General features: G+C 36.3%; 1 long non-coding RNA gene across 1 annotated transcript; it reads right to left on the bottom strand.

Annotated features, from left to right (window-relative positions):
* Window positions 1-3749: 3749 nt before the first annotated feature.
* Window positions 3750-7689, bottom strand: LOC139966769 (uncharacterized). The gene is made up of 3 exons (XR_011792740.1): window positions 6692-7689; window positions 5864-6019; window positions 3750-5591 (listed from the first exon to the last, which is right to left on the bottom strand). It is a non-coding gene; the product is annotated as an uncharacterized lncRNA (long non-coding RNA).
* Window positions 7690-9165: the final 1476 nt, after the last annotated feature.

The raw sequence follows: 9165 nt of genomic DNA, 5'->3' as shown, positions 1-9165 counted from the left end.
GACAGCGAATGACCGAATGACAATTGACTTTGTACAGGGTTAATTATCATTTACGAATGACAGCGAATGACATCGACTGTCAACGAATGACAACGAATGACAACGAAGGACAGTGGTGAGTGGAGTAAATGCGGTTATTGGTTTTCTGCGCAAAAAAGGTTTGAGGAAAATCGCATGTTACGTGGTTGCAGGGTTTTGGTGTAATTTACGGATAGAAACCACAGGGAAAGTTTTTGTGTGAGAATGCGCTTGAGTGCTTTGCTATTTACCTCTGTAGATTTATATATAGAAAGATATAACTGAAGCCGTTTCAAAATTATAGTATTGTTAGTTTCTCGGAAAAATGACGTTAAATTTACTTTTTAAAATCAGACTTACAATTTCGCTTACTTTAAGGTGCGTTTTTATCTTGTCCGTACTTTACTAGATCTAGATACCCACGAATTCTGAACTGTGATATCCTGTTGAAGCAAATGTCTGTGCTGTCATTACTGTCATTCGTTTTAGTCAACGCAATTTTTTAGTGTGTACAACATATTGTCATTCGTTATGTGTATCGCAATTGTCATTCGTTTTAGTAACACCCCTTTTACCTGGTATAGGCTACATCAACAATTAACGACCGAAAACCGAGTTAGAATTGACCCACACATTATTTCTAGCCCCTTTCCCCCACCTTGCGCATTGGAACTTGTAGCTCATAGCGCTAACTTCACCCCACAACAGGCATACACAAAATAACGTTTTGTTGCTGTTGAATAGCTTTGGAACTGTACACACTTGCCAACTTCAACGAGGTGAAGGAAGGAAAAGAAAAAGAAGAAAGAGAGAAAAGGAGAAAAGGATGGAGTAGAAAATACGGCAAGAAAACGGGAAGAGAAAGAGGAACAGTGACAAAATTATTCGAATTTGTAAAGCAAACAGCAGATATCACATCATATCAGTGAGCATGAAAATGGCGTTCCACAAGTAAACAGCCTCCAAACAATGGGCGCAGATCCTGGTGACTGACAGCAGGACGCGTCCCCACCAACTTTTTCAGTAGTGGGGACATGATATACCGTGTCCCCACCAATAGCTGCATTTCAAGTTCCCCTGTATTGAACTTTGGCCCAGTTTGATCCAGCACTGTGCAAATGACATGCAGCAGTTCTCATTTTATTGTATTTTATCCACAGTCTGTTGTTAAATATAGGACGGAAATCGCATTTGCGGCAGTCTATATTTGTTTTCTGGGAGAGGACCCCAGACCCATCGTATATACAAAAGTCTACTTGGATTATTTGTCCCCTGATTTTCTTTCTGCAGACGCCCATGTATTTCTCCAAACTAAATTTCTAAGCCATGAGATCTAAAACTTAAGGAGGTTTAGGAGAGCATCATTAGGTCTGGGAAGTGTTATTTCCGGCGATCTGGGAGGTATATTTGCCCAAAAAAAATCGTACGCTTCGCGCGAACCCATGGTCGCGCTCCGCTTAGATAGTGTCATAGAACAGACACGCGTCCCCGCCATTATCCAAGACTGATCTGCGCACATGCTCAAAACTGTCGATGTGTGTAGTGTTCGGTTTCGGAAATATCTGGTATATTTTTATTTCCTTCAACGAAATGTTTTAGTAGCCGTCTGAATTTTCGAAAATTCCCTAACCAACATTCTTCATCTTACTTTAAAGCTTTTAACACATGCACTCCCCTCAGTTTTGTATGTTTTTTGGCAATTGGAAATCTTACTCCCTAAAAATAACCAAACTTACCTCAATATAATACCACTACTCTCTGGGACCTGACCGAGTTTAGATGATCAGAGCATATATCAAACAACATCCAAAGTCAATGGATGGATAGTTAGGCTACACTTCAGTTAGCTTATCGACGAATGTGTTAATTTAGGGGTATGAAAGAACTTTATACAGCAGACATTTTCTGCTCAGTTGTAGGCCTATACGCTGCGTACTATAGGCACAGAACAATAAATACTTTGAGATCATAACATTTCTGAGGAACTACATATATGAACCAGAAAGCCACTTCGCTTGGTAATTCCTTGAAATACAATTTTCTCAAAATTGAAACAACTATCTGACTAAATGTAGAGCAAGTGAATTTTATTTGTCCAAGATTTAAATAAGAACCAGAAAAGATCAGAGATTTCAAATTATTCTTGGTAGCACTCCCTTGCAAGTGGGCATCAACCATTCATATTGGTAAGGGTAAAGATTCATTATTATATCTCGTCTAGCAAGTGCATTTGACTTGATCTTCATGGAGATGAGATCTATCATTTAAAGTTTGTAACTTATTCTGTTTCTTAAAAGAAAGAAACAAAACCACTAACATCCCCGTAAAATATGTTACTAAAGTACAATCATTGGATTAGCAATACTGAAAAGCTTGGAAAACAACAGCATGAAGACATAAAACAACAACATAAGTATATAATGCTCGCTATATATTATCATAATGAAAAAAAGAAACAAAACCACTTACACCACCCTATATATGAAATATATATATTTAGGCTATATACATATAAATATATTTATATATATATATATATATATATATATATATATATATATATATATATATATATATATATATAAATATATATATATATATATATATATATATAAATATATATATATATATATATATATATATATAAATATATATATATATATATATATATATATTTATATATATATATATATTTATATATATATATATATATATATATAATATATATATATATATATATATATATATATATATATATATATATATATATATATATATATATATATATATATATATATATATATATATATATATTAGTGATTTGAAGTAACACTTTGCATGTGGCACGATTTGCCGTCCCAGATAAACCAAAACAATTCCTTTACAATTACGACGGAATCGGATTAAAATAATCCGACCCGGATTAAAATAATCCGAATGTCTAAAACTTCTGCTCAGTTCAGCAGAAATTAGTAAGTCGCTTTTAGGCCATCAGCTGAAACTCAAAAAGATGCTGTAAAATCAGTTTCGTTCCAGCAACACTGGGTCTAGATTTGTAAAGCATTCTTGGGTAGTTCAATGCATCACAGACATTATATCAAAAGTTCTCCAAAAAATTTCCTGCAGTATTTTCGTAACGCACCCTCGAAATTGGGTATGTTATACAGACATTACGTGCTACGATGCTAAGTATTAGGAACACACTAACGTTAGATTTGGTACAGTGGTGCATACATACCACTCTTTTCTTATATGTTTAATTACGACTGATATATTTTTTTTGTATAATAGTTGGGTCAGGGTCAGGGGCGTAGCGAAGAGGTTTTTGTTGGGGGGTGTGGAGAATTTGATTTGCCGACGGATCTGGAAATGGTGACTGAAATGGGGGAGGGGTCTAAGGGGAGGGGGTGTCCCCCTCCCCTTTGGAAAATTTTTAGTTTTGAAACGTCCTTAGATGCAATCTGGTGCATATTTTAAGTCAAATTTGGCACGGAAGAAGCTCCCGTTCTCCTTTTCTTTATTCAGCTTTCCTTCTTTCTTCCCCTTCCGCTCTCTTCACCTTTTCTCCTTTTGCCGACAGACCCAAAATTTGCCGACAGCGACCAAATTATTGGGGGGGTGTGACACCCCCCACACCCCCCCCCGCTCGCTACGCCCCTGGTCAGGGTTATAAGAATGGTGGATGAGGATTCTGGTCTAAGGGTCAGTGAGGGTTGTTTTCAGGCATTACAAGTAGTGCCCTCCCCCCCCCCCCCCATTTCGCCAAAATGGTAAAAAAGCACATTCTCAACTTTGAAATATGAAATACAATTTTTACACATTATAACTTAAGGGTTTTAATTATAAAAATGTACCACTTTTAATAAACTCAGATATATTGCTTTGTAATAAATCAAATATTTTTAGATTTTCCACCTATGTTATGAATGCATTTCGTCTGTGCATGTATGCGTAAATATACACATATAATGAAAAGTTCCTCTCCATAATTGTTACACTCCCCATCCAAACTGTTTTACACATGTGATCCCCTCCCCCTCTACTTTAAATGTTGCTAAATCCCTAGTTACAGTGAGATGTGCCAATGCCCCAAGACCAGTGACCTATTTTTTTTGTATAAATCAATATATAAGTTGGCACACTAAGACGTCATGGCATATCGTAGATGTGAAATAACGTTATAGTCGGTATATATCCATTACCTTAGTACTCTTTCTACAGTCTTCTGCAAAACTAGGTACTTTCTCCATGTTACGGAAACAACATGTTTATAATTCGTATTCCTGCAAAAAGAGTTTCCAAGGGAGTTAACGTATAAAAGAAAAGATCGACAAGGTTTGGAATGGTATTTTGAATAATAATAGATCTATATTCTACAAATAATATGAATAATAAAGGTGAATGGTACAAATAAGTGAATAATGAAGACAGTTAACTTAAGCCCCAGATAGAATGAAATAATGTATCTATTAAGACTGGTTCGATACACTCAATGGTGTAGTAGAGCTGGGCCTTTGCGATGATTCAGATACAGGTTCTTCATCAAAAGGCGTGGCGCGGAATTAATATTAGTGATTAAAAGTTCATCCAAGGACAGTTGTACTAGTTATAACAGGATCCACTTCAATTCACTGCATGGAAGTCAGATATGGTATGGACAAGGGAAAGTCCATTCTGTAGTAGAGGTGAAGATAATTAGATGAAATAAAAGTCACTAAAGACTTGAATATCCTTCAGTCAAGACTTGAACAGATGCACAAAACGTATTAACAATATGAATAAAACAGGTAACGAAATGTTACGGCAAAACAATAAAGAACCGTGATATTGGAACAGGGTCAGGGGCGATGGTTCCCCAACAACAGTATATAAACCTCTGACTGGTTTCAGGACGCGGTATTTGCGTCATCGTCATCAGTAAATGTAGTTGTGAATATGCAAGAGGTAAAGCATGCCCATAACACTCTCCTCCCCCCTCCCCTCTCAGCAAAATAAGTGTGATTTGAAGAAAATGTGGATATTTATCATAAGGTGTCTGGTAGGTAGGGTAATCTACGTAAAACTACTAATAGCTAATATGAATATATGAATAAGATCATGTTTTCTGATTCCTTTAAACTCTGGGGAACAAAATAATGACAACATGACTTCGATAAAGTTAACCCTCTTCACAAAATTCAAACTTGATTAAAATTTCAGACTAAGATATCAAGATTTAACACCATCACAGTTCATCCTCCAAATCATCTTCCCCTGCATCAACAATCTCAACATCTTCTTGGAAGTTGCTGCAATTTCTATATTTACATAGGTCTGTACACGGTAGTTGTGCATTCATTCAGGAACATCTTCCTTTAAGACATTTGCCGACTCTACAGCTACTGCTGACACACTGAAGCAAAACATCTGGAGCAGGTGGCTTCGTCATCCAAGTGATTATAAGGTCCATCCATGTCCCTCTGGTGAGAGTGCATCAATCCTTTGCTGCAATGCCCTACTGTGAATAGCAGCCTGGTTGGTGCAGCGCTTAACATGCTGGATCAGAGCATCTTTTGTTGGTGGTAAACTCTGCTCTGAGGATGGAGATGAACAGAACACCTTGTACCATGAAATTGGATATTTTTGAGTCTCACATTTTATAATGGGGTACCAATATAATTACAATTCAGCTAGAAATATGTTGCAAATTACTTTAATAATTTCAATGGAAAGATTAACCTGATATTGCATCTCAAAGCGTTTAGAGAATTTTTTAAGTTTCCTTGGGGGAGGACCCCCATATTCCAAAAGTCCTAGATCCACCCCTGAACACTCAATGAACCACACATTGAAGACAGTACTTTACCTTTCAAGATCTGTATGTCTTCCTTGTCAAGAATTGTATCTAGTTTCTTCAACATAGAGAGTGGTACCTCACTTCAATGGCAACACAGTCTTTTCCTCTAATATTCATAAAATCTGGGCTCATCTTTTTTCCGCTCTGCTGCTTGTCGAAGCAATACTTTAATAAAATGAAATAAAAAAGCAACTTGTTTTGCATTTTCTGTTGATCAAAATGTAAGTTTGAACAAATAATAACTAAGACAATTTTATTTATATACCATGTGATCTGCTCATCTTCTATGGACAAACAAAGACACATTCAAATTTTGCAAACCAGTGTCATGCAAAAAAGAATTAAAACAGGCTTTTTTGACAGTACAGTACATTATCTCTTAATGTTGTGGTTTAAATTATACAATGGTAGATTATATCTGTTACTAATAATAAAGGAGTCAGATACTTGTTTATTTTGGTAAAGCTAGACAGGCTGACCATAAGACCTTGCAAACCTAACCTTATTGCACCTTTGTTACACTTATTTTTCTAACTAATATAATATCTCTATCATTCAAATAAAGGGCCACAGTAAGAAAACTATGAAGCCTGTAATTAACACTTAGGCTAGTGCCCCAGATGGAGAATTTGAAACAAATTTCCGTTCCTTCCACCTTATAACAAAACAAATCAGATGACCATGCCACTAACTATATTATGTTCCGGTCCAACACTGTGTCCTTTGACTTGGATTCTAGCCCTCAAGAGATACTGATCTTGCATTATGCAACTTCTCTTAACACTTCAACTATGCCACAGAAGTACAAGTAGAGTCGTGTAGTATGCTTAGGCTTACCTCCATCGAAAGTCGCTGCCTGCTGCAGCTTGTCCTGCACCCGTTTGCAACGCCGAGTAATGTATTGTTTCTTTTCCCACATATAATAAATTGAACAGGCAATAAACCAGCGCTTCTGCTTGGTTTCCTCGATCTTTTCCGTCAATTCTTCGTTTCAAACCATACGGGGTCTCCTCTGGTACTGTCCGTTTTCTTGCAGCAATGTGCTTGCAATCAATGAACCGCCTGTAACACTTATCGTGGAACCCCATCATACTATGCTGTTGAACACACGCTTGATCGTAGTCTAGTAGGCCATGGAGTAATCAGTAGTACGGCGATATAACTGTCTCCGCCACTGAGATTAAGCCAATCTTTAGCGCAGGATGTAACTTTAGTCCATCGTTTATTCGTCAGTGCTTTGACTGCTTCAAATTTTACAGATTCAATGTGCACTGAGCACTGTAGATTTCCGTATGTCGGAGACTGACTTGCGCCCATGGGAGCCGCCATGTTTGTTGTTTTCTACAAAGATTGCACACAAAACTCATGGCTCATTGGACAATTCATATCACATGGTAAAGATATCTCACTGGCGCAAAACTTTTGAACGTAAAACGGCAGGTTTCTTAACATACGCAATAAAAAATATAGTTCGATCTTTCGAGCGGAATTGCCAAAAACTGCAGGAAAGTACATGGAGAACTTTTGGATCATTAATCTTAGTTAATTTATGTATTCAATGCTGTAGAGAAATTTTAGACCCGCAGTTGCTGGAACGAAACAAGCGAATTTCGACCTTCAGCTGATGGCCTATTTGCCTTTACAACCATGCCGACATCTTTTCTATAAAATAGTTTCAATTCCTGCTACTCCTTGTCACTTTCGGTGATCATGCACTGAAGAAGAGCTAGTTTTGCCCGAAAGCTCTGCAAAAACCAAACATTGGCTGTTTTACTTCCAATCACTTACCTAATTCAATTATTGTATCTCACTCGAGATCCAGCCTTTCTCTAAATGCAGCATAGTTGTTTAATAGTTTTTATATATATTTTTATATTTTTATATATATATATATATATTTTCATGTCATGATCTGGTTCTGGCAGTGTTAGTGCAAATACTGTCTCGAAATAACAAATGTCTCTAAAATTTGTAATCGAACTTTTAATTTAATCTCTGAGTTTGAAATATATTTTGGTATCTGATACAACTATAAACTTCAAGCAAACCACCCTCTTTTAGAAGTCCATATCAGCGGTCTCAGTATGGTATTTCTGAAGTATGTAGAAGGAAGGTGCCGTAAAATTGGGAAAGGAGCGAATGGATATCAGCGTTGATAATAATGGCATTGGTTACAAGTTGTTCGAAGCAAGGGGAAGAACAATTTGCTCATCAGCAAGAGATCAAATGAAACCCACAGACTTTTGGAGATACGTCAGCTCAAAACTCTTTACGGTTATCTATACATTCAACTGTTATTCTCCGATCGTCGAAAGTTTCTGTGCACACTTGCTTCTTGTTCAGATGTTTACCGCCGCCGTCTTTCATCTTTATTAAAGGTTTCAAAAATAAGTTTCAAAAAGATAATATAAAGGTTCGAATTAAGAACGACAAGAACACAAGTATAGCTTTCTACCATGAGTTTTAGAAGTGTCTATCCTTACTTGAAGCTATAACCTTTCCAGATAACAACACGACATGTACAAAAAACACAAAAACTTTTTAAGGGACTGCCTAATGAGGTACAAAGTTGCTAAGCTCTTAATCTGTTTACTTATGTTGATTCTATGAAACGATTGATCCTAATCCGAGACTTTTTCTGTACAAAGGGCTGAAATGTGGAACCTAAAAACTCAAGTAGATCCTTTTGCAACATTTTTTTTTTGTAAAACTCCATCAAAGACGAAATAGTTCTCAATATCACTGTAGGAGAGTCATATCGTAACATTATAAGAACGATGAACACTTATCACTCTTCTGAAGATATCGTATTGCTCATGTTTACTTCTAGAATATTAAGTGATATATATATCAAAAAATAATTTAGAATTTGAACTCAAACGTCTAACACTGCATAACTTCCATTTTTAATATGTAGGCCTATGTCATGTAATGTTATGAGACTATACACAAACTCTGTTCCAGTCGAGATTCTTCAAATATATAGAAATCTTGTAAAATCTGCATATTACGTTACTTGTGCCAACAACAATTAATAGACTGTGGTAGTATGCCAAATATGAGATATATTTTGAGGCTATATCTCCGAATGACTATAGCTAGTTTATAATGTGCATATACCCCCTTTAGCGCAAATCGAATAATTACTGGTATCGTTTGCAAGTCTATGGTAAATGCAACTATATAGTGTTTATATGGTAAGAAACAAGAATCAATAAAAATTAAGGTTATCAAGTCTCCTGGACTGTTGCCACCTACAGGATCAGTGACGTCATTATCCTCTTATACATCATTTCGACAAGTCATTTGGA

This window comes from Apostichopus japonicus, chromosome 4 (assembly GCF_037975245.1).
Source record: "Apostichopus japonicus isolate 1M-3 chromosome 4, ASM3797524v1, whole genome shotgun sequence".
NCBI lineage: Eukaryota > Metazoa > Echinodermata > Holothuroidea > Aspidochirotida > Stichopodidae > Apostichopus > Apostichopus japonicus.
Note: the sequence above shows the minus strand (reverse complement) of the source record. Positions and strands in the feature narration are given on the sequence as shown.